The sequence below is a fragment of the Peromyscus eremicus genome, chromosome 9, assembly GCF_949786415.1.
Source record: "Peromyscus eremicus chromosome 9, PerEre_H2_v1, whole genome shotgun sequence".
In the NCBI taxonomy this organism is placed as follows: domain Eukaryota; kingdom Metazoa; phylum Chordata; class Mammalia; order Rodentia; family Cricetidae; genus Peromyscus; species Peromyscus eremicus.
The window spans coordinates 93,118,312-93,141,344 of record NC_081425.1 but is presented as its reverse complement, the minus strand read 5'-3'; the positions used below and the strand labels follow the sequence as shown (position 1 = coordinate 93,141,344).

General features: G+C 46.8%; 1 protein-coding gene and 1 long non-coding RNA gene across 2 annotated transcripts in view; one reads left to right on the top strand and one right to left on the bottom strand.

Moving 5' to 3' along the window:
- The window catches only part of Wapl (WAPL cohesin release factor), a 66,287-nt gene extending 64,653 nt beyond the window's left edge, over positions 1–1,634 (bottom strand). Inside the window, exon 1 of the mRNA XM_059274149.1 lies at positions 1,170–1,634. The gene's annotated coding sequence lies outside the window, so the exon portion shown is untranslated. The remainder of the gene's footprint in view (positions 1–1,169) is intronic.
- A 9,969-nt stretch (positions 1,635–11,603) lies between these two features.
- On the top strand, positions 11,604–22,833 carry LOC131920149 (uncharacterized). Its single transcript, XR_009381518.1, has 3 exons — positions 11,604–11,841; positions 20,982–21,208; positions 22,382–22,833. It is a non-coding gene; the product is annotated as an uncharacterized LOC131920149 (long non-coding RNA).
- The last annotated feature ends 200 nt before the right edge of the window (positions 22,834–23,033 follow it).

Genomic DNA, 23,033 nt, shown 5'->3' with positions numbered 1-23,033 from the left:
TGATCTCCTTTATGCAACATCTGAAAAACTCTCCGTAAAAACAGTCAAAAACACAAAGCATTCAGTGTTGAAAGTTTAAGGTCTGCAAATGAATATTTGATAGTGAGTTAAGTGATAAGACAATTTATTTTTTAAGACATCGTTTCTCACAAATAGACGCTGATGTATTAATAACATCATTAATACTGATGAAATAACATTAGTGACTTTTTTAATATTAAGCAATGGGGAACGTGCATATGAGATAAATATGGTTGAGTTATTATCTACTGACTCCAGTAGCTATGAATATGAGAGTTCACTATATGCTTGTTTTTGTTTTCCATATCGTCCATTAAAAAAAAAAATCAGACTACTGAGATGGCATTATCTAAGCAAAGCATACGCACAAATTCAAAAGTGAACATATATGTCTGGCATGACATTTTACATACATTTCAGACAAACTAACCTTGTTCAGACTTCAAACTTCACCAACTGTCCTAACCAAAAAGGAAAGGAGGGTTCACAACTAAGTGTTTTTTCGATCTTTGGGCCTTTGCCTCAGCCCAAAGCGCAGCCGACTTTTGAGGGAAGTGCACAGGGATTTAAATTAGGGAAGGGGAAGGGGGAGTCCTCACCGCTTAAACTCCATAGAAACCTAGGCTCTCCCAAGCCCCCAAAGTGCATCAGGGGCTTCAATTAAGAGAGAGACGTGGAAGAGGCAAACAGACGCAAGCAGATTCTCACCTGGGGCTGCGGGAGCGCCAGGAGGCTGGAGCAGAGACACCCCTCCGGCTGGACGCTCACGCAACTTTTCTCCTCCCAACCCCCACCGCCCAGCAAAGGGATGTCGCTTCGGACGCCCCGGAAGCTTCTGCCACTGAGTCCCTGAAGCAAGGCCTCGGTGACGGCTAGAGGCGGAGGAAAACTACGGGGGGGGGGGGGGGGGAGAATTCAGGACTGGAAATCAAGCGGACCGGGTTTGGAAGAGAGAAGTCAATCAGCGAGCCGGCCCGACAAGAACTCAAAAAGGAAAATCAGCGGTGGGGAGGGAAAGAGTTCTTCAGCTCTTTCGGTGCCCAACTTCCTGAGAAGCCAGGTGAGCAGCGAGCCTCGCACCGCCCCTGCCTCCTCCACCCACCCCGGCTCACTCCGGGCCTAGGCAGCCGCCCGAAGACCTCACTTACCCTCGGCGCCTGGCGGGTGCTTTGGCCTCGGGCCGCCTCCGCCTCTCCCGCTCCCAACGGCCCACGGGCGGGCGCGGGAGCCCCGCGCGGGAGAACAGCGCCGACCGGTGCGCCCCGAGAGGCGAGGGGCTCTGCTGCCGTCACAGCCCGCGGCTCCGCTTCGGTAAATAGGAAGCCCGGTCGAGCGGGGGGAGGAGCGGCGGCTCCGCAACTTCCCTCCCCACCTCAGGCGCGCCGGCCGGGCAGAGCCTAGGCCTCCCTGGCGGCCGCCGCCGGTGCCGAGCCTGCTACGTGCCCCCACTGGGCCGCCGCCGCCTTCTGCGCCGCCGCCTCCGCCGGTGAATGGTCAGCGCTGGAGTTTGAACAGGGCCCTGAACCATCTCAACGCCATTTGCGCTCCCGGCCCCCACCTCCTTCCTCCAACAGCCGCTCGCTCCGTCACTCCGCTTCCCACAGGCCCCGCGCGGCCGCCCGACCCCGCAGCCAATCGTACGGCCGCTTACTCAAACCGCCGCGCAGGCGCCGCGCCCCGCACGCGCCGGCTACCACCATTGGTCGGGCCGCGACGCCCGACGGGAGTTGTAGTTCTCTTCCGCGAGGTCCTAGTGTCCAAAGCCGGGTTCCGGAACGCAGATGAGCGGCCTGAGTTCTGGCTGCGGGCCTGCTGGACCTCACCGGCTCGGGAGCCATTCCGAGTTCCTGGCCACGCGACGAGACGCAGGTGCGCCGCGGGAAGGCACGGGGCACAGTGCAGGCAGCTGTGTCAATCGTTTCCCCTCCAGGGACCCTCCGGTGTCTGGGGACAGTGGCTTGTGCAGCTGCGCCGAGCCTGCTGGGCCACCGCCCGGACCTTGGAGGCGGGGAGCTTGGGGCCGCCCTTGACCCGGTCTGACGGTGTGAGCGGGCCAATGCAGGTAACGAGGACCAAAACCAGGAGTCGGGTTCGGGTCTTCTCACGGCCGCGATCCGCTTCAGCCCGGCCCTTTATCCTCTTCCCCACTACTCGTCAGTCCCCACTCCAGAGTTTTGTCTTCTGTCCCCCACCTGTTAGCAGTGACCCTCCCGTCCCCGGAGTATTGTATGTTACTAAGGAATTATCGTCGTCTTTATTGAATGTGCTTACGGTAACGTGGCTTTAAATAAAAAGGCATATTGAAGTGTTGACAGGTAACATGATCCGATGTGTTTATTTTGCCTGTGAAAACTGGAAAAGGGGAATAAATAAACTGAGGATGTTCTTCGTTGTTGGAGCTGCTGGATGTGTGCACACACGCTATCCTAACGGTGTTTATATCTAAAATTGTTCATAATAAAGTTGTTCTTTTGTTTTTTGGTTGGGGAGGGTTGTTTGTTGTTTTTAACTAACTAATCGGGGCAGGAAGGTAGTGGATGACGGACCGAAGTAGTATTTTAAATTTTCCTCTCTACAGAGACTTTTTTTTCTCCGTGTCAATGTATTACCTAATTGAGAAATCTGGAGAGGTTTTATTTTAAGCCTTCAATAGGAAAATCGCTTTCTAAAGACTAGCAGTCAGTTTCCCCTAGGAGAGCTGTGTGCGTGAGTCATCAGACCTGGTGTCTGGTAGGCAGTTAATGGAGACTCACCTGAAAAATTAGAAAGCTACTAAATGCTTTTGTGAGAAGACCACCTCTTCTGCAGATTTAATTTTAAAGTACTCTCAAGTCTCAAGCCCCCTCCAATGTAATCAGGAAAGTCCTAAAGAGGAAAAATAAAAACTTCAGGCTGGGAGGATAAATAAGTAGTAGAGTGCTTCTCCAGCATATGGCCTTGGTTAGATCCCTGGCACTCCCGTCTGCCACCCTCTCAGGGGAAGGGAAAAAAAAACAAAAACTGTGCCCCAGTAGGAATTTAAGGTGGATTTTAAACACACTTGAATTGTTTTCTTTTTGATGCCAAGTCTCATAATTGACATTCTTGAGTTTGCAGTTTCCCTGATACTGTGTATTTATATTCTCATACTTGTTTCAAAGTAAGCCACCTGTTCCTTAACTTATGCTAAGGAACCTGTTAACAAGTCTTGCACTATGTATGGTATACATATATGACTTACTTGGGTCAATTTTGTCTTTTTTTTTTTTAATCAGCAGCTTGGGATCTTGTTTTATCGTTTGTTTGAAGATGGCTGGCAGTGGTGCAGACTGCCTTCAGTTTAATTATTTAGATGACATGGTGGTGGGTGCTAATTAAAGGGTAATTATCATCAGAGGCAAAAGGTAAGATCAAAAAGCCAAAAGAGGTAGTGAGAGGCAGTTGCAAGGTCTTCCTGGAGGAGTCTCCGAGAGCAAGGGAAATATCCTTCTGGCCTAGCCCTGCTGGTATTGGGCATTTGGCAGGCTTTGATGCTAAAAGAAGCTAAAGTGGAAAGGTTAACTATTTAAAGAAGTAGTCTTTGGCACCCTTTTATGGGGTTTTGTGTGTCCTTGTAGTAAGTGATGGAACTTAGTTGTGTTGAATTCCTGCTACTGAAAGAATGACCCAGCATCTAGGCATAACCCTTGACCTTGTTGGGAAGGGATAATTCCTGTCCTCATCCCAACCCCAGACATCAGAATCTGCAGGTTAGTGGGATTCCCCCGGGCAATTGGTTCACACATCAAAGTTTGACAGGCACTGGTTTATAATATAGCCACAACATTTGACCACAATATAATCAACTGAGTTTGGGTGAGGAAGGGGAGAACAAGGGTGTGCACCTATGATTCCAGTCCTGAGGCTGAGGCAGGAACGTTGAGCATGCCAGGCTAGTCCAGACTGAGATACCGAAGGGAAAATGGGGCTTGGCATATAGCTTGGTGATAAGAGCATTTGCCTGTCATATGCAAACCCTGGGTTCTATTCCCAGCACAAAAGAGTAGAGACCCTAATACATATGAAGAATGAGGCTAGGGTTTTTAGAGGACTGTTAGTACTCTAGACTGTTCTCTCTAGTGTCCAGGAAATGAGATAGGAAGGCTGGCACTTGCTTAAGGTACTGCAACTAACAAAGGGATATCAACTTTATTGGATGTGAATGGATATTCTTAACTAGCAGAAAGTTATACATGAAACTAGGTATGCTTGCACACACCTATGGCCCCTGCATTAAGGCTGAAGAAGAGGGTCATGAGTTTCAGATAAGCCTGGGCTTGGGGAAGTGGGGAAAGAAGTTGTACATGATTTTGTTTTGTTTTGTTTTGTTTTGTTTTGTTTTTCAAGACAGGGTTTTGCTGTGTAGCTCTGGCTGGCCTGGAACTCACTTGGTAGACCAGGCTGGCCTCGAACTCACAGAGATCCGCCTGCCTCTGCCTCCTGAGTGCTGGGATTAAAAACATGTGCTACCACCGCCCAGCAGTGGTGCATGATTTGTGCACTGAAATAGCCTGGATCTGTGGAGGTTAGAGACATGAATACCCAGCCATAATGTGCTAGGGCTCTCTACCTTCCTAGGCCCTGTATCATGACTGATAGAGATCGTGCCACCTCTAGGGCTTATCTTGAGGGGAGCTGAGACTCTTCTGCCCCCCCCCAAGACTGTACCACAACCTTAACCCTTAACCTCTTTAGTTCTGTGGAAGGCAAATGCTTTGCAGGGACTCTTGCCGTGGTCCTGAGTGCCACACCAGAAGGGGATAATAGATGGCACACAGGCCAGAAGCTTTTTGTTGTGTTTGCTCAAGTCCTGACCTATTTCTTGATTGATTGGTTGCTTTTGAGACAGGATCCCACAGTTCTCAGTATGGCCTTGGACTCTTGGACCTTTTGCCTCTACTCCCAAGTTCTGGAATTACAGATGTGTATATACTGCTGTACCCTACTAAGGTTTGTCTGAGAAACAACCCCTTTCTCCCCAACAGTCTTCAGCCTTGATGCCATGTGATTCTTACCTGATCAAAAAACCAGTGCTCTGTCTCCCCTCGTATGTCTAAGGGTTTCCCAACACCGTCACAGTTATGTAACAAACTGGGATCCTGGGTGTGATCCCAGTCTGTGCCCTTTGATGCTACAGGCTGCCCCTTCTGTGTGCTGTCTAGGGAAGGCAAGACCCCCACTACCTGGGACTCCACCTGAGTGGGCTTATACTCTCTCCTGTAAAGAAAACTAACAGGACGCATTTCCCCTGCTGTTTCTGTGCCCTTGTTGTAGCTCTGGCATGGGCTGTAGCAGAACCAGCTTTACAAAATAGACCCTCAGTCTTTTTCTGAAAAGTGTGTCATAACATAACTTAAAGAGTCCAGTTCAAGCACTGAGGAGGCAGAGGCAGGCGGATCTCTGTGAATTCCAGGCCAGCCTGGTCAGCAGAGTTCCAGGACAGCCAGGGCTGTTACACAGAGAAACCCTGTCTCAAAAAACCAAAACCAAAACCAAACAGAAAAAAGTCCAATACTTTGAAACCAGAAGTAACCACATGAGCAACACTTTTTTCCTTTGTACTAAGGGGGGAGGGATTATAAAACTGTACGTTTGCATATTGTAGTGGTTGGGTTCCAAAGCACCACAATATGTGTGCTAGACCCTGCCCTTACCTGTTAACAAAACAGCTCCCCTTTTCCAGTCTGCACCACCTCTGCTGGTCTACCTGCTCCCTCCCCCGTATGTGGCAGAGAGAGAGAGAGAGAGAGAGAGAGAGAGAGAGAGAGAGAGAGAGAGAGAGAGAGAGAGAGAAAGAGAGAGTTGCTTGGGATTGATTCAAGGTCCGACAAATGCTAGGCACGTTCTCTATCAATAAGCTTGTATCCCCAACCCTGACTACCCTATTTTAAACTGTTAGAGCACCTCCACTCCCAAATATCCACGGCCCCATTTTACTTTTTTTCAAGGATGTATCTCTCCCCATCTGACATCCTATTACAAATATTTATCTTGCATGTTTGTCTTCTCTGGGAAGAGAGAGCAGGAACCTTGTTTTAGCAGGTCTTGTTTTCTGCTCCATCCCTGCAGAAGAGTACCTACACACAGTAGGCACTCAGTACGTAGCTAAAGCGACTCCTTGTTTCCTTCTTTCGTTTAGGAAAGTGACTAGACACTAACAGTAGTTTCAGATAAATTAGTGGCTCCATAAATTGTTAAGGTCCCGCTGTGGAAGGGAGACTGAGCTATCTGGAGTTACCTTTTGTCCTTGTGGTTTTCACTGTGAGAACTGAGAAGATGAATACTATCATAATTCCAATTACCTTGTTTTCCAAGATAATTGGAATATGTTCTCTGGAGATGGTGATGTCCCTTGGGGAATAAACTACCCTCTAGGTAGTTGAAAGACAAAGCAAGGGGAATTGCCTGGACTGTGTTGTCTAACAAGGCTTGGTACCCGGCAGCCTCTAAGAGAGCTTGATTTCTGACTTTTGTCTCTGGAAACAGCATTTCCCCGGGGTCCTCACTGCAAAAGCTGCATGATACCTTTTCACAAAATCTAGATGCTTCCCCATTACTAAGACTAAACCTCCCAAGTCTTTATCACGGCCCAAAGGTCCTGCACGGTGGGCCCTGACTCCTTCCCGTCCTTCCCACTTTGCCAAGCCTATCTTCTGTCTACTGTGAAAGCAGCTTTTGCTTCAGGCCTTTGTGCTGACTGTAACCTCTGCAACTCTTCTAGACATGTATATGACTCGCTCCTTCAACTCTACTAGCCCTTCCTCACCTTCCACTCAGCTTCTGTGATTCCTTTCCTGTTGCTTTTCTCCATGATTCTCATTGTGTTTTTCTTACATATTAACTTAGTATGTTTTCTCCCACTACAACATAAACTGTATGAAGGAAGACACAGACACAGTGCCACACACACAGAAAACGAGCTGTAAATATTTGCCAGCCAAGCACTAGCATTAAATTACTTTAAATTCTGTTCAGCTTCTATAGACTATTTTTTTTTTCCTGTTTGGTCAATCAGTAATTGCAGATGATGCATTAAAATCGTTAGCTTAGAATGTTTTTCAAACCATCCTGTTAGTTCTGGTTTTGCTTTTATTTTCTGAGGTAATCTTGTTGGACACATGGAAGTTTAGCATTTCTGATGTGTGTGTGGCACTAGAGATCCATCCAGCCTGAGCCTTATGTGTGCCAGGCAAGCACTCCACCTCTGAGCTGACATGCCCAGCCCTGGCTTAGGGCTTTTTAGGGGGAGTTAAAAGCTTTTTTTTTTTACATAACCGAAGTGATTAACAGCGAATATTGCCTAAGTTTATTGGCCGTTTCTGTTGTCACACTTTTTGCGATGTGACTTACAGTTCCTCTGAGAATCAAGGCGGGCCCTGTAAGTTCCCTTAGTCAAAAGAAAGGGGCAGAAGTGATTGATAATGTTTCACACTGGAGGCTTAAGAAGCCTAAAGCTTTCACACTGGCTTTTGGATCTGCTGCCTCTGCCCAGAGAACAGGTCCAGGCTTGCTTGTTAGATGGTGAGAAGCCACATGGAAAAGAGCTGAAGTCATCCTATTTCAGTCACCAGGCAGCGGCCCCAGAGCTGACCTACAGAGCCACCAATCTGCCCTGCAGCTATCCTGGTACCTGCATGAGCCCACCTAGGACTGAGACTGCCCCACTGGCCTGCAGGCTCAGGAGCAATAATGACTATTTGTGCTAAGCTGAATTTGAGAGTGGCTTGCTACCTAGCATTAGTGTGATCCAGCAGAGATTTCCCCACATTTAATTTGAAGTCTCTGCATCCACAGGGCTTTCTGGATTACTCATGCAGTCTTCAGCTGCCTTCGGATCTCTCTGGCGGGATTCACATATTCTTTTCTTAATAAAACTCTCCAACAGTACTTGATTACTTCTTTCTTCTTTGTCTCCCACACTAGAATGTCACTATATGAATAGAGATTCCTGTCCACTTTGATCTCTGCCATGTCCCCAGCACTCAGCACACAGCTGCATCCCCATTGTCCAGTGTGACAGACACAAGCCATGTCTACTGAGTACTGAACATGTGTCTAGTCTACCCTGAGGTGTGCTGGATTTCAAGGGCTTGGTACAAAAAGATACATAATCGTTTAAATTTGCTCCCTGGTTAAATGTTAAAATGATGATATTTTATGCACTGGGAGAAATAGAGTATGCTGTTAAAGTTAATTTCACATTTATTCATTTATTTCGTTTTTTGAGGTATGCTGTCATAAATTTGAGGCCAGCCTGGACTAGACAGAAAAGCCCTGGCTAAATAGGAAAGCTATGAAAGGATATAGCAGAACCTTAAATGCAACCAGGTAAATGCAAGAACCTAAAGGCTTGGTACTTTATGCTTCTAGTGGAATGACATGTAGAAAAGGCAAAAACTACAGAGACAGAATTTTTAAAAAATCAGCCTGGAAGTGAGAACGCAGAGGCAGGATGAGTACACGTTACCCTGGAGACTGAGGAGGGGACATTTTGCTACAGTGCTGTAGCAGTTACATGTGTCAGCTGTAGAACTCGGTGCCACAGAGAGTGACTCTAGTGTTCACTATAGCCTTAGTTAACATTGCTTCATTAAAAACAAGCACACCACACTGGAGTGTTAATAATAGGAGCATTTGGGATGGGATTAGGAGAGGGGTTTGTGGGGACTCTGTATACTATGTGCTTAATTTCTCTGTGCATCTAAGTGTTGTAACTGGGGACATCATAAGTGAAATAAATATGCAAGGCACAGAAAGAAATACCTCATGTTCTCATTCACGAGGAAGTTTAAAAAGTTGATTTCACAGGGCCGGAGATATGGCTCAATAGTAAGAGCAGAGATGACTCTTGTGACATTCAGTTCCCAGCAGCCATGTTGGGTGGCTCAAAACCATCTGTAACTCCAGCTCCAGGGGTCCCAAGGCATCTGACCTCTGCAGGCACCTGCACTCACACATACACACACACACACACACACACACTTAAAAAATAAACACAAACCTTTTTTGAAAAGCCATTGATTTCCTAGAATAGTGCTCATCCTAGATGGGGGAGGGGGAGAATAAGAAAAGATTGGATGCCAAGTTGATACCTACAGTTAGATAAAATGAGCCTTGTGCTCTGAAGAATGTCTGACCATTGTTTCCAGTAATTTTGTATAGAAAGAACTAGAAGAGAGAAGGCTGAAATTTCCTAACAAGTAAATTGTTAAATATTTGAGGAGAGTTGGAAATGTTAATTACCTTGGTTTAATCATTACATATTTCATACGTGTATCAAATTGTCACACTGTGCTCTATAAGTCTGTCAGATTATTAAATAATAAATAAATAAAATTAAACTCTTCTAAGAAAAGCCTTTTTTTTTTCTTTTCCCCAACGAGGTCCTGCTATATAGCCCTGGCTGGCCTCGAATTTGCACTGATCCTTCTGACTCTGTCTGTTAGGTGCTGGGATTACAGGTGTGTGCCACCAGCCTGACTAAAAATAGCCTAGTTTAAAAAAAAAATGAATTCACCCTTCCTTAACCCCCAGAATGATACTTCAAAGTCGTACATTTGATAAATCACTTCCCTCTGCTTCCAAAACTTTAATGACTTTTGGCTGTGCCCAGCAATAACTCCATATGGTTGCTTGTTACCTTAAACACCTTCAGTTCCCTGCAGCAGCCTCCAGCCTGTAAAACAGTCCTCAGGTATCAAGACTTCATGCTTGGATTCCTACAGTTCTCTCTGCCCGGAACATCATTCTCCCTCTGCACTTGCAATGCCTTTTCCTAGATCACACAGCCTACTCTATGAGAATCAATCATCCTGTAATCTTGTTCCCATATGGTCTCTATTTTAAAACCCAGGCACGTGGCATTACAGTCACGTATGGCTCTTTCTAGAAAGAGTTTGGGAAAATGAATATGATATATATATATACATAAGTCTTAGAAATGTTGAAGAAGGGATTAATAGCCTTGAAGTGGCAACATCGGAAGCAGCGCAAGGCAACTGAGTGACCCCCAAGCTCTGCTTGGGTTCCCCAAGACTGGAAGCAGCAGGAAATCCTGCTTGGAGCAAGATCCCAGCAGTAAGGGTGTTAGCTGACTCCAGATAGAGGCCACTGGGGTGCCACCTGTTCCAGAAGTCAATCTGCCTCTGCTTGCTGCCCACCTAAGCCTGGAGGCCAGGACCGGACAGTTTGGCGGTGGCAGAGACATTATGGTTTCTTCTGTGCCACAGTAGAACTTGAGAGAGCTTGTGAGAAGCCAGCCACTTACACTTGCACTGTTCTCATCAGAAGAGAAGACCCCTGTTGGGTGAGCTCTCTTGGCCAACCACAGTGCAATCCCTGCTCTGTCACTAACACTGTCACCAGCATCTCCTTCTTAGGGCTTAGTGTATTGTCCTACCATTTCACTAAGGGGACACACAAAGAGCACTATACCAGGTAACCAACTTTCCCAAGACCACCCAGCAAGTTAACAGCTAGGCAATAGAGCCAGACTTTTAAAACCATGTCTGCCTGTCTCCGGAGGTCAGAAGCATGAAGCCTGTTGTCCTAGGCCCTGAAGTTTAAGGCAGGAGAAGGAACCCACCCTTCTGTTGCCCTTCCAAGCTGCAGGCTTGAGTTTGCACAGAGAAACAAGGATCAGGGTTGAGACTTTCCTGCTTGTTTAAAGAAAGAGGTCACAGCTTGGTCAGTCCCTGGATCCACATGGTGGAAGGAGATAACCAACACACACAAGTTGTCCTCTGACCTCCACACACACAGTAAAGATGGAAGAGGTCAAGTTCAGTCTGGTTTGGAGGTCAGCTTATCTGTAGGCAACAAGGATAGGGAAACAGTCTACAGGATATTTCTCAACCCGTGGGTCCGTGACCCATGGCTACTCATGGCGATCAAACGACCCTTTCATGTGGGTCACATATCAGATATCAAGCATATCAGTTATTTATATTAAGATTCATAACAGTAGCAAAATTACAGTTCTGAAGTAGTGACGAAAATAATTTTATGGCTGGGGGTCACCACGACATGAGGAACTGGAGTAAACTGCATTAGGAAGGTTGAGAACCACTGGTCTACAAAGCCAGGCTTTTGAGTTTGAGGACACAGTTCTTTGTCTCAGCCAAGAAGTGGATACTGCCATCCCACCTGGTTTACGGAGTCCTCCAACAGCGTCCAGACAAATTGGTGCCACTGGCTTCCCACCTTTACCAGTTCTCTCAGCTGCCCAGAGAGGCAGAGAAAAGAGAGGAACGGGGACTCTGAAAGGCTTATGAATATCCCGGTTTGGGGTTTCTTCCAGTGAGTAACTCCAGCCTTTGGGTGGTAAGATTTAAAAAAAAAAAAAAAAAAACCTCCTCTTTAGGACCCCTTGCTTCTGTGTGCACACCGCCGCCGACACACACACACACACCCCCACCAAGTCAAGCTGCCCTGTAAAGTTTCTGAGCCTCAGAGCTTCTCCCAGGAGAGCAGGAAAGAATTCCATCCTTTCTATCACTTACTTCATCGTGTATGGGGGTTGGGTGAAAAATGATCATGCCTCTATTGGGTTTTCCCAGCTTGGGGCAAAAACTTTTGGAAGATAAGGGAGTGCTTTTGCTTGGAGAATTGAGCGGTTAGAGAACTCAGAAGGTGGAGAATTGTGGGGAACCTGGAAACGTTCCAGAACCAGGATGAAGCCTGGTCCTGTGCAGTCCTCTCCAACACCCAGAAACTCGGGGCCCTTGGCGGTCCATCTGCAAAATTCCGATCCCATATCCAACCAGGAAGTGTGCCCCAATTTACTCTCATCCCATGAGGCAAGTGAGTAACAAGTGTTAGACCGCTTCTAGAAAGCAGCTAGACGCGACTTTCGTCTCCTGCAGAGTTAATCTTTTTGAAAGGGTTGGGACAGCGCCTGGCAGAGTGTCAGCGCTCCCAAGGTGTTCGCGGGTACTGTTACCATCGCTAGCAGCTGGGCTGGACAAGGAATCCGACTTGATAATTTTTGGCAATAACCCGACAAACTATCGAATGTGGACAAAGAAACACATGCCAAGGAGGGAGGAAGGGAGGGAGGGGAAAGAGGGGAGGGAAGAAGGGAGGGAGGGAGGGAGGGAGGGGGGAGAGGGAGGAGGGAGAGAGAGAGAGAGAGAGAGAGAGAGAGAGAGAGAGAGAGAGAGAGAGAGAGAGACGCTGTGTCACTTCTCTATTCCGCGCTGGGAAGTGGAACTCCATCTATCAGCACCTAGAATAGGCCGGCTACCTGGGCGGGACTTGAATTTGGATCACCCCATCCACCCTCCACCGGCGACCTGCTTTCTGTCCTGCTGCACAGAGGCGGGAGACCAAATGGCCGCCTGTACCGGCTGGGGCGATAGCAGGGACCGGTCCAAATAAGGGTCAGTGGACTCGGAAAACTTCAACTTTGAAATCAGTGCACAAAGGAGACTTTAAAGCGAGTGGTCTGGGCTATGGGCTCTGCAATAATTTACCCTCATTTGTCTGCAAACACCTGCCTTGCTCCTTTGGGTCAACAAATGTTTACCGCTTCCTGCCCAAGCCAACGGCGGCGTGTTCTTTAATCTCACCGAGGCTTTAGCCTACTTTCTAGAAGATGCACCCGGTCCGGGAAAAGAGAAACGATTCAAAATATTAGCATTTCAAATGAATGCACCCCAGGATACCGGAGTGGGCGGGGTGGGAGCCCGGTGCTTGGTCGCTCCTCCCTGGGGATTTGCTTTGCACAAGGGGCCTGACCTAGAATTTACAAGAAAAAAGGTGCCAACTAGGGCCTCCTTTGTAGTGCCGATGACCTCGAGGAGACTTCCTGGTCAGATCAGAGGCCTAGCTGCTTTGTTGGGCTGTCCTGGCCTTGGCCAGAGCTGAGAAAGTGGGGCGGTGAGCAAAGGCAGACGCGTTGGTTCAGTTCGCCGCCGACTCTGCCAACCAGCCGGGGTCGGGAGCCGCCAGGGTCCAGCAAGCCGTGGCAAGATCAGCCCTCCGGCCCCACCTGGGCTCTGATCGCCTGGTCTGAGGGCCTTTGAATTCGAGAAGGGGTTAACAGAGGTGGGAGTCGCTCCACTCGGGAGGAAATGGGCGCTCGCTCAGCCACGCGGCGAGCGTTAGGTGGTGGCCTCTGCGCGGTCTCTGCGCTCCCAATGAAACTGACCCACCCAGCAAGCCCGACGCCCTTGGCCAGTGGCCTCTGCTCCAACTCCCTCTTAGCGATCCGGGAAAACACTGAAGTGCAAAGTTATAGCAATCGCTGTTATGTGGCCGGACGTAGGGTTCTCTGAGTTTGCCTTTTCTTGGGAGCAGTATCCAGTGCTCCCGGTCGGCTCCAAAACCCAAGATATTTTAGTTGAATGGACGAACATTTTCGTTCAGGGCCTTCCCCACCCGAACTCAGGCTGTGTACCCCCCTTATCTGACTATATCCAGTTTCTTCCAGAAAGCTCTGGATATTGTGTGGGGGGGGGGGAAGAAATGGGGCGTCATGCTTGGCGATAAGGACAATTATAACAGATCTTTTCTCCACAAGGGCTTTTGGGGGCACAAGTGAGTTAAGCGCCTGGAGACATAGGGCAGAGTTGATAAGCTACAAGGTCTGATCCCAGGCAGCCAACGCATTATCTAGGGCTGCCAGAAGCTGAAGCGGTTCTCTTGACAGTCTCGACCTTCAGCAAACATGCATGGCTCTATTAGCTCTCTGTGTCTAGAAAAATGTTCAGGGCCTTCCAATTTTTCACTGTTTTAGACTCCATCATGAACGCTGACCAGGCCCAGCTTTAGAGAGGCTGGCTCATCAAACCAACGTCCTGGCTTGTTCTCCTTGCTCCTGTCAAGCTGGCCTCCCTGTCCTTCCTCAGCAAGCAGTACCTAGATTGTCCAGATGCGTTTCACTAGGAGTGAGTCTGCACGGGAGTGCTCCTTTACTCTGTCTTCCCGCTACCGACTTCTTCCCCTTCGGTCTCCCCCTCTCGCAGCCACACACAGCTTCAGCAACAACTCCGGGAGCCTTCTGTCTTTTTCCCCCCACTGGTTTGTCTCAGTGCCCATGGCTGACACGATCTTTTCTGACCTTTTCCCTACTTCATTAGCTCAGATAATGAATCTATTCTCAGAATAGATTGCATTACATTGCTGATGAGATGCTCAGGTGTGTGTGTGTGTGTGTGTGTGTGTGTGTGTGTGTGTGTGTGTGTGTGTGTTTGCTTTCTTTTCACTTCCTTCCTCCTCCATCTCTTTCCTTCTTTCTATTTGGACATTTTGCTTTGTTTTGAGACAAACTCCATCCAATAACCCGGGGATCCTCCTGCCTCTACCTCCTGAGTGCTGAAATTATGGGACTGTATCACCACTCCTGGCCCAACCATTTTTTGAATGACAGGGTCACCAGATACAAAAATCAGAAATCTTCGGCACTCAGAACAAAGTTTGTGCACTGAGTCCATAAACTTCACACAGGACGAGCAGCGGGGCTGGACAATCTTTGGGCTGACCACACTGAGGGCTGTTCTATCTGGTGAGCTGTATGGATGAAAGAACATAGGCTCTCACCTCAACGAGAACTAGAGTTCAGAGCCAAATATGAGTAACTATGACCCTGCAACACAGACTCAGGCTACCCCAAATAACATGTTCCAATGTGCTAACCATTGCATGACGTTTTTAGTTACAGAACAAAAGTCATGAACCAGGCTAGCAGGATGGCTCAGCAGCCCTTGCTGCCAAGGCTGATGTCCTGAGTTTGATCCCACAGGACTCATACAGTGGAAAGAAAGAACTAACTTACAAAAGTACTCCCACGCAGGCACCCTCCACTATAAATACATTTAAAATCAATCTCTGTGAGTTCGAGGCCAGCCTGGTCTCCAAAGCAAGTTCCAGGAAAGGCGCAAAGCTACACAGAGAAACCCTGTCTCGGGGGGGGGGGGGGGGGGGGGGGGGGGGGCCTCCAAAGAGCCTGGCCTCTAAAACAAAGATAACATGCACTGTGTCTGCTCCCCAGGAGTACTTTCTTTGCTTCTGAGCTGCTCTCTGGGCCTGGCGCTTCTTTCAGCTCCTCCACAGTCTTAGTGTCCCCTTTCTTTGTGTAGCTGTACTTTTATTATTTATTTATTCATATTTATTTATGGCTTTGAGCATTTAACATATTGTTTCATCAGTGCCTATGTGACCCAGCCTGGTGGTCAGTGTGACCACATCCAAAGAACAGGAAGAAAAGGACTGGAGGGTTTGGCACGTGCTTTGATGACGGAGTCTTGCAATGTAGCACAGGTTTGCCTTGAACTCGGCAATCTTCCTGCTCAGCCCCCTGAGCCAAACGCAGACATTACAAGTATGAGGCTCCAGGGCCCGACTGTGGGTTTGTATAACTGTTTGTTTCTGGTGCTGGGAATCAAATCCAGGGCTTTATACATGCATGGCAGCACTCTACCCTGAGCTACATGCCCAGCCCCCTTTTATTTTACCAAAACATAAAGTTTTTACCCAGCTCAGGTAAAGTTAAAAATTAAAAGTTTTAATTTTTTTATGCTAAGTATATTGCTTACTCTCCTGGCTGGGACAGAACTCCTGACAAAGCCATCTGAAGGAGGAAGGGCCTTTCAGAGGCTCCAGCCCATGACACCAAGGAAGCTCAGGCAGAGCAGTTCCATGGGCGGGGAATAGAGGTCAGGACCAGGAAGCAGAGAGCCACACCAGAAACAGAGAGGGTTATAACCCTTTAATCTCCACCCCTAATGATCCATCTCCACCATCCAGGTGCCACCTCCTAAAAGGCCTCCAACCTACCCAAACACTACTATCAGCCTGGGACCAGCAGTTCAAATACATGACCCTTGGGCCGGGTAGTGGTAGATGCCTTTAATCCCAGCACTTGGGAAGCAGAGGCAGACAAATCTCTGTGAGTTCCAGGCCAGCCTGGGCTACAGAGAGAGTTCCAGGACAGCCAAGGCTACATAAAGAAACCCTGTCTCAAAAAACAAAACAGAAACAAACAAACAAATGAATAAAACAGAACATGAGTCTTTTGGGGATGTTTCAATTTCAAACCATAGTATACAGTAAAAGGGCAAATCTTTTATTAGAAGAATGGTGGATGCCAGGCCTGGCAGGAAATAGACAAGATAAGCCTGAAGCATCTTAAGGTACCAGAAAACAAGACATTGCTTAGACAAAACAAACAAGCAACAACAACAACAACAACAAACAAAAACAAAAGAAACAACAATGGAGACATGCCAAAAAGACACAGAAGTCCACTGTAAACGAGCTCCCAATCTCCAGAGCTAGGTCAGTCTGAGCAACACAGTAAAGTACTATTGAGTAAAAGTAAACTCTCATGGATGCGTACTGATATCAAGAAATGATTGAACAAATAAATGGGGAATTAAAGACAAATTTCCCACACAGAAGAGTTCCAAATAATTGACATAGAGAATCCCCCCCTAGGGTGCACTTAGTGGCCACCTTATGAGACTATGTAGCAAGAGAGGAACCCCAGCAATGGAACCCAGTGCTCACGTGAGGGCCAGATGACGTTGGAAAGTCACACTGAGAGCTAAATACTCTTGACAGCATGTGATGAGAAGAAGGGGCTTTACCTCAGTGACCCTATTCCTAAGAATCCACAGGCCCTGCCTGCCCATGACAAAAACGAACTTCAATAGTGGAGCATTCAACAGAACACCTATTCTTTTTGAGGACCACAACAATTGTAAGCACTCCTTAAAACTGCTATAGTCATCAAAACAAGGAAAGCCAGAGGAACTAAGAGGAGCCTAGGGAGGTGTATGAGTTCCTCTCTCGTGACGTGACTGCGACCAGATGTCCGACAAAAACTATTTGAAAAGGACGGATTTGTTGATTTGGGGCTACAGTTCGAGGGTACAACCCGCTGTGGAGGAGAAGGGGTGATGGAAGGGACAGGAGGGGTGATGGAAGGGACAGGAGGTAATTGGTCCCCGTCGTGTTTGCAGGAACAGAGCAAAGATGGCTGCAGGCAGGCAGAGCTCACCTTCTCCCTCTTTCCTTCCGAACGACACCAGATCCTCCGTCCACAAAACGGCATCACTCACATTCAAAGCGGGGCTTCCTAACTCAGCTACACTCCTCTAGAAACACCCGTACAGACAACACCCAGAGGTGTGTCTTCAAGGTAGTTTAAGCCAGTCAATATGATGACGATGAAGATTAATGATCACAGGAGATGTAATGATTAATGTAAAATGCTAACCTGGAAAGGGGGGGGGGGCGTTTGCGGGGAACACACCTGTAATATCAGTCCGTAAGAGGCTTCAAGGCAGAGATATTCCAAGTCTGAATTTGAGGTCAGCCTGGGCCATGTAGTGAGTTTAGGCCAGCCTTGGTTACATAGTGAAACCATAAATGAAATAAAAAAAAATCTAAACCTGCCGGGCGGTGGTGGCGCACGCCTTTAATCCCAGCACTCGGGAGGCAGAGCCAGGCGGATCTCTGTGAGTTCGAGGCCAGCCTGGTCTACAGAGTGAGATCCAGGAAAGGCGCAAAGCTACACAGAGAAACCCTGTCTCGAAAACAAAAAAAAAATCCAAACCTAACCAAAACAAAACAATAAAGAAAGAAAGAAAGAAAGAAGAAGAAGAAGAAGAAGAAGAAGAAGAAGAAGAAGAGGGCTGGAAGATGATATCCTGAGTGGGATCTTGCAACAGGAAAAAGAGAGTAGATAAAAATTAAGAAAATCTGAATAAAACATGGACTTTGGATCCTGAGACTGTATCATTATTGGTTCACTGATTATTAAAAATGTACTATGGCCAGGCGGTGGTGGCACATGCCTTTAATCCCAGGACTCAGGAGGCAGAGCCAGGCGGATCTCTGTGAGTTCGAGGCCAGCCTGGGCTACCAAGTGAGTTCAAGGAAAGGTGCAAAGCTACACAGAGAAACCCTGTCTCAAAAAACCAAAAAAAAAAAGTATTGTAAGCTATAGTTTGGATATGGAATGTCCCCAAAAGGCCCATATATTGGCACTATGAAGAAACAGTTGAAATAATAAAAGTAGAACCCAGAGAGAAGTCTTGCAGTCACTCACACACACACACACACACACACACACACACACACACACTTACTCTTTTATCTATTTGTTGGGGAGAGCACATGCCACACAGTTCATATGTGGAAGTCAGAGGTCAAATTGAGTCTCTCCTTCAACCCCGTAGGTTCTGGGGTTCTCAGGGTTGCCAGCAAGTGCCTTTATCCATAGAGTCATCTCACTGGCCCTGCTTGTGAGACTTCTTCTAGACTACCTTGTCAGCTTTTCTGTAGACCTAAAAATGTTCTTTAAAATGGTGTTATATTTTTGAAATGACATGGTTTAGCAAATGGCAAGAAGGAGATAGGCTAAGCAGGGCGTGGCAGGCCGGAACCTCAGTGATAACCCATCTCTGTTCTGTATTTAATATTCCTGTTCGAGAAACGTTCTTAGGAAAGAGACATACAGCCTCTCTTTAAGTGACTGGCAGTTAGGATCGCTTTGTTTTGGGCATCCATAGACGAGCAAACTCACACATATGGTTTGCAGTGATGAGAGCTGGTCATGAGCTAAGCTGGGTTCATCCCTCAGTGGCGAAGGGGTGGAGGGAGCCCCGTGCGGAACTGGAAAAGTTCGGAATCTGCTGAGGAGAAAGCAGATGATCTCGCTCAGCTGATCATAGCCCTGGGGAGAAAGAACCCAGGGTGTCCATATCTTTCCATATTTCAAAGAAACAATTCATCTAGATTTTCATGTGACATCTGATTTTAAAGTGCCGCCAACTAATTCTAACTTCTTTGAAATGCTGACCTGTCTGTCTAAAACACTATACATGCAGCTTACTATATAAAACGCATATCTAAGTTAAAAAAAAAAAAAACACATAACTAGTCTGAGTTATTCTAATCTGACTTACTCGAGGTCAGAGTAATCTTGGTTTATTTTTATATGTTTCTATGTTTTATGTAATACATGTTTATATATGCTATATAATTGGTGCTCTAAAATATATACAGAGTAAATGAAAAGGCAGTCCACTTAGGAAGGCGAGACACACACATGTTAACAGTTGATGGCTCAGGAGCTGAAGAGGAACGCTGAGATGGAACAGAGAAGTTGGTTTATGTTTAGAACTCTGGGGTGGGGAATTAGCTCTAGCTGGATGTCTAAACTCCATGGATCAAGGAGCTATTGTGAGAATTTGCCCGGTGGCTAAAAATAGCTCTTTAAGAGCAGGGGGATAACTACTGCAAAGATTTGGGTTATGTATCTCTCAGTTTAGGCAGAGCTATACAAATGACCCCAGATTTCAGTGGCTTGTAACAGTCAGGGTTTCTTTCTCGTCTATCCTTCTAGGGTGCTTCCAGGTCTTCTCTGGGGACGTATGGGGGCTGACTAAGCAAATCCATCTAGATGTTGCTAGGGAAATAGACAAGGCAAAGTATCTTGGCTCTTAAAATTCCTGCTCCCCTTCCCCCAGTCAGCGTGGATCACTCATACATTGCATTGGCTGAAATGAGTATCTCCTATGGGGGTGGGGGTGGGGGGATGGGGGAGGACAGGGGACACATTCCTTTCACAGGGTGGTAGCACAGCATAGCCCAGCTGACCTTCTGGTTCTGATTGTTGGCCTATTTCCTGGACAAATGTCACTAAAGCAGGCATGACTAAGCTAAACTATCACTTATTGCCTGAGTATCATACCATTTCCTAATGGTAGATCAAAGAAATGCTCTGGGTCCCCAGTGAATAGGTTTATTGCTTAGAATCATGTCCAACAATCTCAGCTAAAATTGTCTTTTTCCTCCAGTGCATAGTAACCTGGGAAAGGCCTGTGTGCCTATGGTTGTTTTGTAGCAACTTGACTGAGCCCAGATATTTGCTTGTGCTCTTCATTTAAACAGAAGGAAAAAGAACAAAGCTGGACATAGTAGTGTGAACCTGAAATCCCAGCACCTAAAGACTGAGACAGGAGGGTTGTGAGTTCAAGGACAGCCTGAGTTACATAATAGAACCACCCACCCCCCATCTCAGAGAGAGAGAGAACAACTTCAGCGATTTTTATTCTAGTATTCCATAAGTAACATCATTACACACAGAAGGAAGTTCATTGTTGTTACTATGAGTGTCTTAGGTTATTAAGGCTTAAGTCTATCATGAAGCATAAGCTTGTTTGTGTTTCCTATGAAGAATCAACCCACACCAGAGTCAGGGAATGAACATCAACGTCTAATCCTCAAACACCATTCAACTTTTGGCAAATGTCCAACAAGTCTTTTATTGAAAGAGGATCCAGTTCAGAACAGCATATTGCATTTAGTTTTCAGGGTGTGTACGTGTGTGTAAGTGTGTGTGTACGTGTGTGTGTGTGTGTGTGTGTGTGTGTGTGTGTGTGTGTGAACTATGGTGCATGTATGGAGGTTAGAGGAAAACATCAGATATCAGTCCTTACCTTTCACTTTGCTTGAGATAGGGCCTCCTCTGGCCCTGGATCGCTCACTCTCTACTTACTTATGTGTATGCATAAGTGCCCTGTGTGAGTTTATGAACACCGAGTGTGTGCAGGTTTCCCTCATGGAGACAAGAAGCAGCACTGGATCCACTGGAACTAGTTTCACACAGCCCGGGCTGGCCTCAAACTTCCTATGTAGTTGAGGATGCCCTGGAACCTCTCATACTCCTGTCTCTACTTCCTACGTACTAGGATTGCAGCTGTGTGCCACTACCCCTGGTTTATTTGATGCTGGGGATCAAAGCCAGGGCTTTCTGCATGCTCTACAAGCTCTCTACCCACTCAGCCACATACCCAGCCCTTTGCAGCTTATTCCGGCTAACTTAGATTGCCTCAGATTTGGCAATGGAAGTACCTTCATGCTGGCTCATAGGTGAGTTTGTTGTTGTTGTTTTTTTTTTTTTAATTCTGCCTTCCTTCCCCTTCTTCCAGTGAGTGGAGTCTCACCACGCTGTCTCCAAGTACTCAAACTCAAGAAATCCTCCAGCTTCAGTGTTCCAAGTAGCTGGAACTACAGACAGACCTTTGTACCTGTCTCAAAAGTCCTTAGGATGTGTCCTTCATATTCTTAGAGAAAATATTTGCCTTTCTAATGCAAGAAGATATTTGGGGCCTCATATTATATATTCCCAGCTCCAACCATGGAACCCATCATTTCTGTAAGTAGTTTTTGTCTTTGGGCAGGGGGATGTATTTGTGGATGATAAGTATACTCAAGCCATGATTTAAGCACTCATTGCTATTAGGATTCTGCTTTTCTCAGGCCCTCTTAGTGAATTGCAATGGTGAATAGCTTACAGCACCCAGAATGTGCTGGAAACACACACACACACACACACACACACACACACACACACACACACACACACATCTGTTTCCATATCTTATAAATCATGAGTTTACACCTCTGTCACAGGAACTGTTAATTTTCTCCTTTTGTGTATTTATCTCATTCTTCTGGTGAGATGGTGTGAAACATGGCTTCAATTCTTCTTCTTGGTGTTGTATATCTTGTTATATGTTCTGGAGCTTGAACCTAGGGCCTTGACCATGCTAAGCATTTGTTCTACCACTCAGCTACATCTCTAGTCCCCAGTCATTCATTTGTTTGTTTTGTTTTGGTGTGTGTGTTCCATTGTGGGGGTAGTGCATGTGTGTGCATGTGCTTGTGCATGTAGAAGACAGAGGACGACCTTAGGTGTCATCCCACAGGGGCCTACCATCTTCTTTTTGAGAAAGGGTCTCTTGTTGGCCTGAAGCTCATTTGCCAAGTAGACTAGGCTGGCTGGCAGCAAGCCCAGAGACATGCCTGGTCCTATTTCCCCAGTGCTGGCATTACAAACCATGCCTGGCTCTATTTTTTTTTTTAAAGCATGGATTCTGAAGGTTGAATTCAGGTCCTCATTCTTTCAAGGTAAGCACTTTGCTAAGTAAACTCTTAGCAGCTACCCCACCCAAAGTATTCTTAACACGTTTACTCATATGTTCAGTCCCCTGTGTATAATCCATCCTCCAGTACTGCTGTCATTCTGGTCAGAGCTTAGATGTCCTCATCAAATACAGTTGAGATCCAGATCCCATGGTGGTCTGCCTGTCCCACGTGGATCACTTCCTCATTATCCTCGGTCTCTGAAAGCCCACACCAGGCCGCTGCTCCACCTCTCCACACGATGCACTCTGCAGGGGTCTTGAAATAGTCCACAAATTCAATGATAGTTCTTCCTTCAAAGGGTGCAATCTAATCCCACTCCCCCTATTCACCCTGGGCTGGATTTAGTGACTCACTTCCAATGAATAAAATATGATGGAAATGATGCTATCTGAACTTCTAGCTAGATTGCAAAGGAGACAACCTCTTCTTGGCTCACCCTCTGGGATCACTCACTCCACTTGCTGTGCTGGGAGAACACTCAGCTATCTTTTGAAGACCATGGGTGGAGAAGCCCACATGAAAAGAGGCCAGTTTGCTAGGCCCAGATTCCCAGGTATGAGTGAAAAGAAACAAAAAAAGCATCACCTTGGAAGCTGATCTACAGCTTCTATCATGATTTCAGATAACTGCAGCCCTCAAGGCCCAGGCACTGTAGAACAGAACAAGCCATTCATGGTAGGCCCTGTCTCGATTTTCTCTTCTTTCCTTTTTAAATATACATAATTAGAAAAAGATTTATTTCATTTTTGATTATGTGCATGTGTGTCTATCTATATATGGGAATGTTCTCCCCTGATGAGCCATCCCTGGAGTCCCCTTTCCTGAATTTTGATTCACAGACATGTGAGATACTAAAAGATAGTTGTAAGTAGGGTGGTGGTGGTGCACACCTTTAATTCCAACACTAGGGAGGCACAGGCAGGAGGATCTCTGGGAGTTCAAGGCCAGCCTGGTCAATAAATCGAGTTTCAGGACAGCCAGAGCTGTTACACAGAGAAACCCTGTCTTGAAAAAACAAAAGATACATATATAGATAGATAGATAGATAGATA